The sequence below is a fragment of the Cyprinus carpio genome, chromosome A8 (assembly GCF_018340385.1).
Source record: "Cyprinus carpio isolate SPL01 chromosome A8, ASM1834038v1, whole genome shotgun sequence".
NCBI classification, from domain to species: domain Eukaryota; kingdom Metazoa; phylum Chordata; class Actinopteri; order Cypriniformes; family Cyprinidae; genus Cyprinus; species Cyprinus carpio.
In genome coordinates, this window is record NC_056579.1 from 19,502,086 (window position 1) to 19,518,659 (window position 16,574).

The following is a 16,574-nucleotide window of genomic DNA, read 5'->3' on the forward strand; positions in this document are numbered from 1 at the left end:
TACCGCTAAATTGCCATCACCTACTTTCAAATGGAGCGGCATTTAATAGACAGAGCGTTAGAACACTGACAAGCCTACGCAATATCGCGTTCATTATCCCAGATGAATCGCCTTCGATAATCGAGCTGTCAGTGATCTACGGCTCTGTCTATAAATGCCGCTCCATGAAAGCAGGGTAATCAGGGAACCAGATTTACTGACTAGATGCGCATGATCATATCGTTAGATATATCGCCCAGCCCTAATTGTGCCTTTAAAATTAGACAAAATAGTATAGAATATTATGAATATAAATTTTCCATACTGTAAATTATCCTTTTTTTTGCCTAAATTGACTTGTTTAAACTAATTTTAGTTTTTCATTTTTAATTTTAAAATTTAGATGAAATTGTATAAGAATGTAATATCAGCCATGAAAATATCTTATCAACCAGAATAATGAAATCCTTACTTGGTCACTATCTAAATAATTATTATAACTACTTTATAAAACTTTTAAAACATGCCTCTGTTTCTTTCTTACTCACTCTCACATATAAAGCATTCATGACTAATAATAGCATAAATTTATCTGAAATACATCTACTAAAATAGAAACATTTTAGTATAATCTCAAGCATTCACACAGCATACCACCCAGACTTATTGCACATTTACAGTATACCAACTGTGTTTTGAAAATACCGCCTGGCTCATACACCCCTGATAATGATGTAATTAAAGAAAGAATTTAAAGAATCTGGCCATGTAAATACTGTAGATAGGTCAGTGTCTGTGTCACGCTGTCCTGAATTTAATATCAACAGGAGAAAGTGTGTGAAAGCCTGAAATTGGCTCCATACACGGGACAAACATGAACCCGCACACTCGTTTGTCTCCCCTACCCAGCGTGACCCAGTTGAGGCTACGGATGTCGCTGCATTCTTGGAGAGTTTGGTCCAAGGGAATGGAAATCTACCCCATCATTACCTCTCCAGGCAATTAGCAGTCTTAACGATGCCTCTGTTTGGGAGGATCTCTCTTAATTACTGAGGGCCCTAGAGACTCTGGTTGCTCTGCGCGGTTGTTGAGTTTTTATGTAATCACAGAGGAGGCGGCAGCCGCATTTCCCTCCCCTCAGAACCTCAATTAATCCAACATGTTAGTGAGCATTCCTGGCTGCTTTCATTAGCATCAGCTGAACACAACAGAATAGAACGTTACCATATTCACACAGAATCATTGCATTTTTTTGCTCTGATTGTAGAGGAGAAATTCTGCTAAAATTGATTTGAATATGGTAATTAAGCAGTAAGAAATGCGAGTCGATACTGTTAAGTGCCTTGCTCCATTTATAGAAATGTTACGTGATAAAACCAAATCCATTAGGTGCCATCCTGCTGCAACACATGGCCCCTGACAATGGGATATCATAGCCATTACTGTTATGCGTTTTAGGACAGTTTAAACACTGTATTGACTTATCAGATTCCAGAACAAAAACTATTGATATCAGATTCCAGAACAAAAACTATTGATTTCAGTCATGCATTAAATAAAGCTAATCACACTACACTATGTTTTATATATATATATATATATAATATATATATATATATATAATATATATATATATATATATATATATATATATATATATATTATACCACACAATACACACACAAATATAATTCAATTATATATATAACATAACACACACACTATTATATATACACACACACACACACACACACACACACACACTATTCAATTGTTATATTATTATTATCTACATGATATTAATGCGCATCTTGTCAGTAAAGCCGGTTCTGTAATCAGCGGTAAATCTCTACACGTGCGTGCTTTCACGTGGAGCAGCATTTACTACACAGAGCCATTGTTCACTGACAAGCTACAGAAAACATGTGCAAAATATGATTGTGGTTTTGCGCAGCTTGTCAGTGAACAACGGCTGGAGATGGAGATTTACAGCTGATTACAGAACCGGCTTTACTGTCGATATTTATCGTGCATCCCTAAAAGAAATTAGTACTTTTTTAAAAAGAAATTAATTTTATTTAGAAATGTATTAATTTTAAAAGTGACAAAAAAAAAATTCTATTGTTATAAAAGATTTCTATTTTAAATAAATTACCACAAACAAATTAGGCAGCACAACCATTTTTATGGTTCATACTGATATAATAATACTGTGAATGTATATACTAAAAATGTATTATGTATATAATAAAAAATGTTTCTTGAGCAGCAAATCAGCATATTAAAATGATTGGTAACACTTTACAATAAGGTTCCATTAGTTAATATATTGGTATATTAAAATGGAACGTATCATCATGCGCATCTCGTCAGCCGGTTCCATCACCTGCTTTCAAATGGAGCTGCAGTTAATACACAGGCCGTAGTTTACTGACAAGCTACGCTAATGAGTTCATTATCAAAGGTGATTCATCTTCAAAAAAACTCGAAAAAGTGAACTACGGCTCTGTGTATTAACTGCAGCTCCATTTTGAAAAGCAGGTGAATTTAAAAGCATGGAAACCGGCTTTACTGACGAGATGCGCATGGTCCGATCGTTCAATATTTTCAGCCCTAGTTTTTTATTCACCATCATTCTGCCTGATGCGAAAGGAAAAAAAAATGTAAAAAAAAAAAAAAAAAAAAAAAAAAAAAGACAAACCCGATCCAAATATTTCGGAGGCAGTGTGTAAACGTGATTGATATAACATGAAGTCGTATTTATTTTTTTAATAAGTTGATAAGTTGAATCTGGTGTGTTTGATTAGTGAGACATCTAAAATGTGCAGTGTTGGGGGTTCTCCAGGACTAAGATTGATTACTATAAGTCAGTATTTCCCAAACAGACCCCTGTACACTTCAGACCCCTTAATCAACCCATACCACCAAACCTGTCCCTACTCGTATATAACCTCAATAGCAGCAAAGGTGCTGTGCACTAACAAAAGCTGTTAATCATTGTATAACATCTGTCAAAACAATTTGTAGATTTTCAAGAAGTGCGTGATCATGTGAATTAATGACAAGCTTAATGACATTTGTAAGCACTTTAATTTACATGAAATAATGATCTGTTAATCATTAGGTAATAAGTTTATTAGTAAACATTACCAAGCACATTATTCTCATGTCTAGCTATTTGATTATATTAAGTAATGATCTGTTAAGCATTATATAATTAAACGTTAATTATTTATTAATGAATGTTATTATAAAGTGTTACCCAGTTATTTTAATTTCTTAACAGGAGAGGATTTTAGCACTTGACTAATCCACAACAAACAATCAAGAGTTTGGACCTTGTTTTGAACCTTTTTCAGTGATTTTTTTTTTCCATAATTAAGGGAAGGAAAGGCAGGGAGGGTAGCTCTGCAAGATAAAAATAGACATTATTCAGCTGACCAGGAAAGTGAAAGTATTTGCATCTCGAAAATAAAAGGCAGGTTTAGCGGTCCATATTCATATTTGTTGGCGTTTGCCAAAAGACCATTAGCTTGAGTTCCTTTTCCTTTAGCAAGAGGAAACTTAAGGAGACGGGAAAACGGAAAACTGGCAAACCGATGAACCAGTTATACGCATTTAGATACATACTGTAGTAACTATGCTAACATGAACATCTCTTCAAAGTCAAAGTTTCTGTTATCAGATCTGTTTCTGCTTATATTTTCAACCCATTTTTTCTTTCATAGTACAGTTTAATGGCCTTTTGACTTAAATTGCAATGGTTGTAATTTTAGTGCATCCCAAACCAAATCAACCCAACAATAAACCAATGCCTCTAGGTCTGTTTTGTGAGCTACATCTTGAGGAAAATGACCTGTTACACTCACATACCCAAAATATTCTGGGCAGGAATTGGCCAGGGCTGAGAGACTGTCAAAAAAAATTTGCGTAGTTACAGCAGTTTCACGTCCAAGTGAGTGGGTGTTGGTGTCTGTGAAAGAGAGAATGCATAAAGCTGCCTTTTTTGTATGGTATATTGGCATTCAGTTTAAACTTGAGAAGGTCAGAGGATTTCTGAGAAAAGGCTAAAAAGCCAGTGAAGCCTGACATGCCAAACATAAGAATTTAGCACCTATAACTACAAAGTTAGTTTGAGGATAGTGAAACAGTACAAGCTCACAAAACCCGTCAAGATGTCTTAGTCTACATATATAAACACAAGAATGAAGCCTATTTTAGTACTAATAATGTTTTAACATCTTGCATTTTGAATTTCACATCCAGAATAATGACGGCTGCAGAAGATATACAGGATAGAGGAATCTAAGAATTCCTAATCGTAATACTGAATTGAATCAGTTAATTGATTTAATTCCAACGGTGTATTGAATAAAACAATCATTCAAATTTGAATCAAATTGTGTGCTGAATCATTTCAAGTTTTACAAAATTGCTTGAATCGAATCCCAGTGAACCATGAATCAAACCATCTCAAGTAAAAAAAAATTGTATTGCACCTTTCACAATACATATTGATACAAAGCAACTTTACAGGAAAATCACAATGTTTGTGTTGTTTATATTTTCATGGCTTACTGTTGCATTTAGCAGATTAGAGCTAGAAAAAATAGATTTTACATTTTGTGACGATATAATCAAGCAGTTGAGATTTGAACATGAACACAGCTGCCGAATAAAAATGCTAATTTTAAAATAAATTTTCAGATGGATTTTAGAGGGTTTTGTACGGAAGAGGATTAGGGCCAAGCAATAATAAAAAAATAAAACCATCTCGAGATTAAAGTCATTATATTGCGAGATTAAACTCGTTAAATTTCGAGAAAAAAAAGTCGAAATACAATCGAGAATAAACTCATAAAATTTCGAGAATAAAGTCGTTGTGTTTCGAGAAAAAAACTTGTTAAATTTCGAGAAAAATAATCGAAATAATCGTGAGAATAAACTCATTTAATTTCGAGAATAAAAGTGACGTGACATTCAGCCAAGTATGGTGACCCATACTCAGAATTCGTGCTCTGCATTTAACCCATCCAAAGTGCACACACACAGCAGTGAAGAAAAACTATCACACTTTAGAACACACACAATAAGCAGTGGGCAGCCATTTTTATGCTGCGGCGCCCGGGGAGGCTTTTTAGAAGGGGTTCGATGCCTTGCTCAAGGGCTAACTTTAATCAACATGTATTGAAGGTGGAGAGACAACTGTACATGCACTACCCCCACCCCCAATTCCACTCCGGCCCTTGGACTCGAACTTACAACCCTTCGATTGGGAGTCCGACTCTCTAACGGTGTGTAAGGCCACGACTTCCCTAAAGTCGTATTTCGACTTTGTTTCTTGAAAAATTAACGAAATGAAATGTAGAGAATAATTTAATTCGATGAGTGTTCATTGCATAGCCTATAGAGGACATGGCAGAGTTGGATCACGTAGTCAAGCTATATTTTAGACTTTCTTTCAGTAACAAAAAAAATACTATCAATATTTAGCTAATTATGACATATATATAATAATCACACGAACTTTAAAAGAGAATATTTGCAAGCAGCTAGTTCTTTTTAGAAGATATAAAATCATCTAATTTGCGCGATGTAGGCTACAATCGCTTTTGTCCAACATGAAATGACAAACAGAGGAAAAATGCAAGGTTATCGCTGGCTTCACCCAAATGCACTCTGGCACTTGGACAGCTATGATAAATTAAAACTGTACGGCATTGCCATTAATGGCGTGTAAATCGCCATCACCTGCTTTCAAATGGAGCGGCATTTAATAGACAGAGCCGTAGTTCACTGACAAGGTACGCAATATCAGGTTCATTATCGAAGGCGATTCATCTTCGATAATGAACGCGATAGAGCTGGGTAGATTACTTGAAAACTGTAATCCGTTACTGATTCAAAATTACAAGAAAAAAAAAAAAATGTAGTTTGTAACGTAATCCATTACATTACACATTTCAGGCAATATAATCAGATTACTTTTGACCTTACTCACTTATCACATTGATTTAATAATCTTATACTATAGGATAAAATTTGTACCATATTGATTAAAAAAAAAATACAAAAAGAAAGAAAATATATTCCATTCACTGAAATCAACAACATAAATTAAAAATAAAAAAATCATTTTAAAATAACATTGTTTACCTGCATGTCATGTGCCCATTATCCAGTGTTAAAGAACTGTGAACATGCAAATGTGAACTTATGTATTAAATATTTATTTTAATATCTCAGGGGTCCTTTGAGTAAATATATTAGGTGAAAGATGTTCAGATGACAAAAAAAAAAAAAGTTTAGGAATGCCTGCATTACATGTAAATAAGAATTAATAATGTGAATTTGTGCAGGCTAATGTGAATTTGTGCATTTTAATGTGTTTGAAAGGCAAATGCCTTCCAAAGTTTGACTTTCTCAGTTTGTGTACATCCACATGGGTTTCAGAACAAATTTTTTTTTTATCCACAGTAATTTTACACTTGTCTAGTACAAATATGTTGTTTTGTTTCATAATTACAGTGTTTCCTTTTTTTTTTATTTACCCTCAAAAAATGGAAGTGAAATGTGGCAACATGCCCCGTAGGTGGGGTACATTGTAACAGCTGAGGGGGCACGTTTTCTCAAAAAATGGAGTGACAGCTTAAAATGTAATCAAATGAACAAAATATACAAGGCAGGATGAAATATTTTGTTTTTTGTTTATAAAATAAAATAGAATATTTTGTTAATAAAATAAAATATATATATATATATATATAATATATTATATATATATATATATATATATAATAAAATATATATATATATATATATATTTTTTTTTTTTTTTTTTTTTTTTTTTTTTAAATAATGGTGTTTTTTAAGAATTAACAATGAACACATTGCAAGTTTGACAATAAACACATTGCAACCATGCCTGGGACGGCCCACATAAATGAGCAAAAATGCTTTACATGTCTTGAAATAATCATTTCTAAACATTAAACATTGACTGACAGTCAATTTCACCTCTTTCTATGTGTTTCTCATTAAAATTCATTAAAGTAAATAGTGTAAATTACATCGCTAATGTCATAAAAAAAGCACATTGTAACGCAGTGTTACAACGTGCCCCATCTGCACAAATGGGATTTAAAACTGGTTAGTGTCTTCTGCTAGTTATCAAAGCAATAAAAAAACGATCTGAACTGATAAATAACAGATTGGAGATTAAAATAATAGCAGATTTGTCTCATTTTAAATGAATAATAAAAACAGATGAAAAATTTACTTAAGCCAGAATTTTAATTTTACTATGGTAAAATAAATGTTCAGTGATATCTTCAAAAGATTTTTGAATTTTGGCACACATTTTTTTTCTATATAATGTTGATATGGTAACTAATAAATACTGTAAATTTTGTTATGCTAGCATTTGTGGAAATATTCAAACCAAGTGTGTTACAAATAACCCTGCGTTACTTTGTGCCCGACGCTCCCCTAGATAGTTAAATAACCTACTGAATGATAATTCAGATAAATATTAATGTGTTCGTCAGTAGTTGATGTGACATTGAAACACTTGAAATCATTTCTGTAAATCCAGTGGATCCTTCTATGTGCAGATATATTAGGGATACGGTGATAGTCGCGGCTGTGTGAACGCTCGGTGAAGAGCGTGTAGCGATGTTTATTGTAGCCAATCAAAGTCATATCTGTTGCGCGCGTGGAACACAATGGCTGGCCAATCAGTGGTGTTTAAGAATCCACTCGACTGGTATTGCGGTCAGTACTTTTGACAACACTAATATACTTTTTTTTTCATTGCGTTGCATTGCATAACTGAGAACCGGATGCAAAATGCCGCTCATTTTGCATAACTGTCATGAAAATAATGCAGAAAATAATTCTGCTTCCTTCAGAGTAAAAACTGAGTGACCAGACAGTAAGGTCAGCCAGGAAGCTCTCTGACTGAAATAGCATGCAAATGAGGATATTGAAACAGTACTTTGAGAAATGTCAGGATGTCTGGTTGTGCAGTAATTACTGCGGATTGTCTCCTGTTTTGCAAAAAGTGTTTCTCACCTCATGTTATTATCAAAAAGCTTTCTGAAACAGTATGAGCATCCTGTTTAAACAAACAGGTTAAGTTAGTGTTGAGTTTAGCCAAGGCAAATGTTGTGTAGTGTGCACATATTTAACCTGAGGTGAGTCTCTGGAATTTAGTCAAGAAAAATTGTGAAAGCTTTAATGAAGTTGAATTATTTTATTTTCACATAGGAAACACCTTGAATGACTCATCATGGGCTAAAAAGTTGTTCTCCAAGAGTAATGGGAAAAGACGCCAATTCCAGTATTCAGATCTGTGGGAAAGTTATTGTATTGGAAGCAGTTATATAACAGTTTTGAATTAAGCAAATGTATTCTGTGGGTGTTTGTGTGCCTGTGTAAGGCTATATTCCTAAACTTTGCCATCATTTGACAGGCATTGTTTTGGATTGCATCTAAACAAAACTGGTGGAAGATGTGAATGAAGATTTCTACATGACATGATCAAAACTGCAGATGTGGCTGGAATATTAGCATACTGTACACTCACTCACTCACACACACACACACACACACACACACACACACTTCAACGTCATCCAACAGCTCTTAAATAGCCAGGATTTTTCCACAGCTCAGTCTTCCTGAAATACAGAGGAATCAGATATTATGCACACATATTCATTTCACCCATGTTCACTCTTGACTAACTTTTATAGCAGTTTTTATTTTAGCATTTTGGCTTTCAGATGAATTCCAACTGCTGTAATAATAAATAAATAAATAAATAAATAAATAAATAAATAAACTCAAACATCTCAGGAAGTGGACAGTTTCTTATTCTAGTAATACTGAAAAAATTGACAAAGAATAATCAACAAAAATAAAAATCACCGCTATTGGCAAAAAAAACAAAACAAGAAGCCTTTAATGAGTTGTCTACAATTTAATGAACGTTATAGGGGACATCGGATGCCCAAAACTTCCTCAAAGGTTGTGTAAAACAACACCCTTTTTACCTTGTCAAAAACAACTCTGTACACAGTGAGCCGTTTCGGTGCATGTCTCTTTAAATGATAATGAGCTTCTGCTCACCCTACCCCACTCTTCTGTTTTTTGTATATTCAGTGGCGCTGCTCCTGCTTCCAGTGTGAATGCACTCATTTGTTAACATGCACAAAAGAATGCGCTGCTTGCGCGCCACTTAAACTTGCGGTGTGAAAACAGCCTTATGTTCACTTTACATCCAACTACAAAACACCAGCATTGCTTACGAGACATTGTTGTCACTACAGCTGAATGGAATTGAGAATGCGCTGCGACAGTGTACGACTGACTGAGGGCGGAGATATGCTAATCAGCTTTATTGCCAAATAATTTTTTGGGGGGACAGAAGCTTCCAGTACACAGACAGGTTGACAAGTGACAAGACACAGATAGCAAAAAATAAAAATAACTGAATAAAAATAAATATGTAAAAACAAAACACAATAGACAACAGACATTAAACAGTATATTGTATGTACAGTGCTATAGACAAATTATGCAAAAGGGAATGTGGGTAGATGTAAGATATTAAGTCACTAACATACGTATAATAAATACAAGTAGATAGCTGGGTAATACGGGACAGTCCATCAGCAGTTGTGGGTATGAATTAGTAATGTTAAATTATAATGGTCTTATTAATTGAAAACTGTTTAGATTTTTTTTAGATTTGGAGTGAATGGATTCTTATCACTGGTTGTGTCCACACACTGCTAAATCACATTTATATAAAAAAGTGAATTTTGCATCTGATGTCCCCTTTAAGGAATTTCAGAAATACTTATTTTATTATTACTATTATTATTATTATTATTATTATTATTATTACAGACCTGCTTCTCAGTCCAAAAACTCCAACATTAATTCAGGAATTTATAACATTTGACAATCATGCAATGGGAAATAAAGACTGTGTCAATAAGAAGTTTTATTTTGCAAAGTAATTTTTTTTAATTCATGTTTTTGCTCATATTGCATGAATTGTTCCTTTATTTGTAATTTCTTTCTCTGTTCTTTCAATTACTGGAAAAAACATGAAGCAACGTTTACTTGAGAATTATTAGATAACTACAAGCCATTGTTTATTAGTATTTAACAAAGGAGGGATCAGTAACATTAACTCTTGCTAAGGAAGTGAAATTTTTATCAAAAATTGTGAAATGGTTTTGACAACTGAAACTACACATTCCCCTCCCATCACCACAGACTCATATGGGAGTATTTTCAAAAGGAGTATCAGATGCTTTTATCCAAATCTATTCAACTTAAGGTGCACCGCATTTCAGTTCATGACCTTGGCACTGCGAGTGTTTTTGCCACAAATAATTTGACCAGGGTGTGTTCTGAGTTTAAATCAAGCTGCAGACTTAATATAGTATCAAGTATTACAATCAAAAGGATTCAAAGTATGGGCCGTACAGTAATAAATCAATACACTGAGCCTACAGTGTTGCTGTACACCCCAAGCCTACCGAACATACTATGCTTTTTCTCCCATGATCCACTCCCATGAGTGAGCATAACAGTGTCACACCTGCCCAACACACACCCAGTCAGTACAGCACCACAACACCTCCCCATTCTGGTTAAAACACGCCAGAATAAAACATTCCCCACATTCTTAACACATTCAATGACAGTGAGTCAACACTGATACCTTCCATCCCATTACTGATGAAAAAACATCAAACAACACCTCACCATGAGAAGAAAAGTACGCAAAAGGTGCTGGGTGGAGACGTACAATAAAAGACATGAGCTCAGTCTAAATAATGGCAGTGTGTTATTTTTTGAAAATTTCACTGAATGAATCATTACAATTCTGCATTCCAGTGGTGGCTAATTACTGTTGAGTTTTTGAAATTATTTGGTATTTATATCTTTATGATGGGAGTTACGTAAAGCAACTCACTCCTCAACTGTTATGTTTGATATGTTTGGCTGTCATAGAAACAGAACAAAATATTACAATCATGACTCAAGAGCAGGAGGTATTCACAAGCACTGCGTTCTGACAAGTATGATACGTTCTTACCCACGGGCCACAAAGTCACAAAAAGCTTGAAAAAAATTAAAAGGAAAATTATTAGTTAACAGGTGATCCTCTGGTTTACAAGTCATAGAATTATGCAGAACTGTCACGATAGCAACATTTCAGAAGTTTATACAAATACTAGTAAAGTGTCATTAAATTTTTTTCAAAAATGTGAGTAAACTGCATTAGGTTTAAAATCAATTAAATATGATTTACATATAGGTAATTTGCTTTAAGTTAAACTGAATGTTATATTTAATCTATATACTAAAGATTACATTTAAATCAAATTAAAATATTAAATTAAATTAAGTCAAATGAAGGATTAATTATTACATTAAAAGTTAAATTCAAAATTACATTTTAATCAAGTTAAAACTTAAATCTAAGTCAAATTCATTTAAAATAAATTACATTAAAAGTTAAATTTGAATCAGATTAAAATTTTTAAAGTTTAATGCATTGGGTTATTAATCAAAACCTCTTAAAAAATAATAGTGACATGAGCTCACCACAATACAGATGAAGTCTCAATCCACACACCCAGTGTGCAGGCTTCTCCTTTGAGCTTTCCAGACACAGTCATACAAATATGATCGCACTTATCAGTATTTCCAGGCACAGCCATGAATTCAGAACTGACTCATCTGAACCGACTCAATAGCAATGAGAAGCAGTGGTTAAACTCTGTCGTGACTTTTTGCAAAGGAAGTGGTTAGAGAAGACCCAGTTTTTGGTTAAAAAAAAAAAAAAATAAATAAATAAATAAATTCCTGCCATCGAGCATAAGTTTTAGGCCTCAATTACAGCACAGAAAACATGGGGTAGATTTTGCCCTGAACAGAGAAACTGTGGTGCAGACAGACATACGCCATCATTACGACTACCATATTATCCTGTTCACTGACTTTAAATAAGAACACAGACAGCCTTTAACTCTTACAAAACAGAGAGACAGCATACAGGAAATGTGGTAAGAGACACAGAAATCCAACAACAAGATGAACAAACAACTTAAAACACTAGAAATGAGAAACACAACCATTCTCCATCATCCTCAATGAGAGAGTGCATCTTTTGCAGAGAGTGACACAGCCGTATAGCTACTATATGATGCCCTTATACCTTATATGATATTATATTATGCTAATAACCCACATTATGATGCAGTCACATTAAACTTCACAGTAAGTACAAATGAGAGCTTGCGTAAAGAAGTGTCTCGCCTTCGGAAGTTCAAGTTTAATGCACTTGCGACTTGCAGATTCATACAGAAAGATGATGTTAAGTCGGTGAGAACCTAAACGTCAAACATTTACTTCTTAAACCAGTTTGTTTGAAGGGAAAGTAGATGGAGTAGATGGCATATTTTCACATTCAGAATTAATTATTTGTGATTTCTTAAAAAAATGTAAGTCCTACAGCATGACATCATATCCTGTTGCCAAATTCTTTCCAAGCTTCATGCGTATTGTGAACACACTTTTGTATAAAATGGTTTCTTCACCTCCAGAACCAAAACAAACGCATGTCTGTGCACCACCTGTGGATACTTTTGCCTGAGAACCTCTTCTGCAGATAAAAGAAAATACGTGTACACAATTATGAACTGAAAGAGACACTCAGTCTCTTTCATCATCAACAGCTGACAACAGATCATATCAGAGCAGGCAATTTCCTGTGTATTTGAGCATGTGGTGCAAATTCTTGCTAAACCAAAGAAAGACTAGAATCTTTGCATATGCTGAAAGCATCCAAAAATTGTGGTTTAAGAAAAAAAAATGTTCAGCTTGGTGCCCACTATGAAATAATCATCAGTATATAGAACGGTATGGAATTGTTGCTTTGTATGGGATGTTATTTTGTGGTCCAGATGACCATTTATGATCAAAACCATAAATGTAGCTGACAGGGTTTTAGTGCAGAGGCATGTGCAATTATAAGACATGTTTGTGGATGTTATGTCTTCCACAGTCTATTAGCACTCTGGGTATATCTGTATAGAGAGAGCAAGAAAGCTTCATTCTCGAAAGGAGACTCGGGATGTTTACACGGCACAGTTTTTAACTAAAAATGCTAAACTTTTCATTTGTTTTGGCTGCTCATTTACACCACAACAGCATTTTGGGGCCCTAAAAACACAAACTTTTGAAAATGGGTTTTAAAGTGCAAGTTTTTGAAAACAATACCGATTACGTTTCAGTGTAAAACACAAAAAAATGCAAATTTGCATAAACAGTGACATTGTGTGGATGCCATAGACAGTAAAAGAAATGGACACAGCGACCCCATTGGAACTCAATTGAGACAAGTGAAGCCCATTTTTAGCGATTTTTAGCACTTCCGTTTCTGACGCGCGCAGACTCAAACTAAGCTTGATGACGTCAGCAACCTGTCTGACAGATGTAAATCTTCTAGTAGCTGTGCGTGCAAACTGCCATCGTTAATCTTGCAGAGTCAAAAACGGCGAGAGCTTGAGCGGGGAGGTTCTCTGGCCTGAGTGAGCAGGAGTAAGTATTCTGATTAATTATTTTGTATAGTATTTTAAAATGTAACGCCAGTACGCCATATCTCTTGACGTCTCCCCGATTGCCTGCGAGCTTCTCCTCCTGTCTGTACGGTAATATCTCTACTGTGCGACAGAGAGTCGAGTGGTTATGATGCAATCGTTAGCCTATTTTTACAAAAACTGTTTCTACGGGGCCATAATGTAAACATAGAAGGTAATGGAGCCCTTTATACATTGTCGTGTATCTTTAGAAATAAATAAAGTGGACAAATGGCCAGGAGTCTTTAAACACCTCAGATTTAAAGTTACGGGGGCATCACTGTCAAAATGACACCAAAATGAATGGGAGTCAATGGGATGCTAACGCAAGTGAAGTTCTGCTACAAGATGGCAGTAGCGGCCGACTTCAACTTCCGGTCGACTTCCTTGCCCCCTGGTGGATGCATATTATGTGTTCATACAGTATTTCTTTACAAAGTGACATCGCCAACTACTGGCCTGGCATGAATAATACAGCATCTTAGGCCGTTTTCACGGATCTGTGTCAATGGGGGTTATTTTGACAAAATTGTCATCTGTAAAAACAAATTAAATGTACATAATATTATTAATATTATTTTTAAGTCCTGTTAGTTTAAAAAGTCTACACTGTAAGTAAAGCAAAGATTATTAAAGTACTTTTTACAAGAAAGTACTATTGTAGATTCAGTTTTTCAAAATTTCTCAATTTTTCAGTGTATTTACAGTTTACTCTGTAATGCTATTTTTAATTTAATTTTGCACTACTGACCAGTGTTATTTTAGAAATATACTTTTATATTTTTTGTTTTTTTTTTTTTAATTTGTTTTTTTTGTTTTTGTCATTTTTTTTTTTTTCAGAATAGGTTTTTATTTATTTCCAGTTAGTCCTTTTAGTGCTTTAACAAACCAATTTCAGTTAGTTGCCAGGGCAACATTTTTAATGATCATAAGGATTTTTCTAATTATTATATTACCATCATCTAGTTTAGTTTTTTTTTTCCATTTAATTATTTCAGCTTTATTTCAATTAACAAACAAATCTTAAGTTATCTAATAGTTTGTTTACGATAACCCTGCTGCTGACATTAATGTGTTAATACTTGCTTATTCACACTATTGTTTACAGTGCCAGTAAATGTTATAACAAAAAAAGCATAACAAAAATTAAACATGAATGAGAAGAATGTGTGTTTTGGAGTGATGGAAGTAAAGCAGAGTAATAGTGAGGGGGGTGAGATGAGAAGGATGAGAAGAATTGCACAGGTGTAGACAATATAGTAGTACAAAAGCTCTCTCAATGGGTTTGGTCAATGCATAGACACGTGAGTACGGAAACATCAATTCAAAAGTACTGCTCAGTCATCATTCACATTCAGTGCCCAGCCTCGAAACTGCATTCTGCTCACTACGAACCTACGGAGAGCTGTGCTCCAGCAACAATAAAGGAGCGACTGGTAGAAACCGGTGATTTCTGATAAGTCAGACATTTATTCATTTCTGAGTCTGGCCATGTGGGTTTGGACAGTGCTGACGCCTTAAACTGTAACTTTTCACATTATTCTGCATAACTGAATCCAAAACATTCCAGTCTGTCCCGGGGCAAAAAAAACCAACTAGCATGCAAGAAAATCCATTGCATACCCTCAAAATATCAAAAACAACTGTGTACTGTGCATGCACTTATGAATCACAGTCTATTTAAAGGCTACTATCAAGAAGAAGTATGCATCGTAAAACCAAATGAGCTGCCCTACCTAGACAACATTTTTGAGCATCATAAGCAGCACACAAAATCAAGTGTTTCCAGTTACATAATCTCTTAATGTACATTACACTAACTAATGTATTCTAGTCTCTCATCATCTGGTCTCAATACTGATTTCATTCTAATGTAACATGTCTTAAAGCTTTATATGGAATAGCATCAGTCTATTTTCTGATTACATGTTTGAAGTGTAAAGGTGTCCATTAGGACCTTCACCTCCATCAACATGTTTAAACTTCTGGTGCTCTTTGGTCATTTTTGACCCAAAAAACATTATTTTCTTTTTTTTTTGGTGGGGGGGGGGGTTTACTTAAGCAGAACTTGGTAAAGGTTTTGCCACTTGCTATGTGGAAAAAAAAAGAGCTTGGTTCAAAAAGGTTAAATGGTCCTGAAAGAAAAACTTGGAAACATTTGGTACTGCAGCCTAACAAGATCTTACTGAAAGCTCATTTTCAGAGATATCAACCTCAAATTTGGAACACAACTTTTTTTTTTTTTTTTTTTTTTTTTATGGCTTGGATTTTCTCACAGTTTTAGAGTAAAATATGTTTTGGAAAATATATTTCATATTAAATATGAAAATAGTAATTTTGTGAATTTTTCATAATTTAACTTCTATTACTTTTTTTTTTATTATTTCACTTTAACTTCAGCAATAATCAGCCAGGTGTCTTTAAAAAAATAAAACAATAAAAAAAGACCAAACTTAAGTCTGCGCTCCAAAGCATTCAAGACTTATGACAGTTTACGCTGGAAATTTCATTTTTAGGTCTATGCTCAAACAGGCAATACATGGACTAGTACAACTATTTAATATTTATTATTACAATTAATAATTATTATTTAGTACCACATAATCCCATAAAAACACTAAAATATAAAATAAAAAACGATCAAACTAAAATATAGTACATAATAATAAATCAAAGTGTGAAGAGCACCAAAGAGTTAAAAATCCACCTAGTTTGTTCTCTTTGGTCTTTGTCACAGTATAATAAATACAATGTCTGAACCTCCTTTCATTTTATTTTTTGTCTAGTTTAATTTCCCTAATGTACAGTAGTTTGGTTCACTTTGTATTGCTTAAAAATATGCTTCGAAAACAATAAATAAAGTATCACACTATAAATGGGCTTTGAGTGATGGAGGACAAGAGGCTCCTCTGAACTGAGCTGCAGTGT

At 34.1% G+C, this 16,574-nt stretch overlaps 1 protein-coding gene across 2 annotated transcripts in view; it reads right to left on the reverse strand.

The window, feature by feature from the left end:
* LOC109085979 (PDZ and LIM domain protein 2-like) overlaps positions 1-16,574 on the reverse strand; it is a 62,565-nt gene that overhangs the window by 45,420 nt on the left and 571 nt on the right. The window contains exon 1 of one of the 2 annotated variants that reach the window (XM_042762652.1): positions 11,611-11,632. The exons of the other annotated variant lie outside the window; for it this stretch is intronic. The gene's annotated coding sequence lies outside the window, so the exon portion shown is untranslated. Of the gene's footprint in view, positions 1-11,610; positions 11,633-16,574 lie in introns of those variants that run through there. 2 annotated transcript variants of the gene reach the window in all.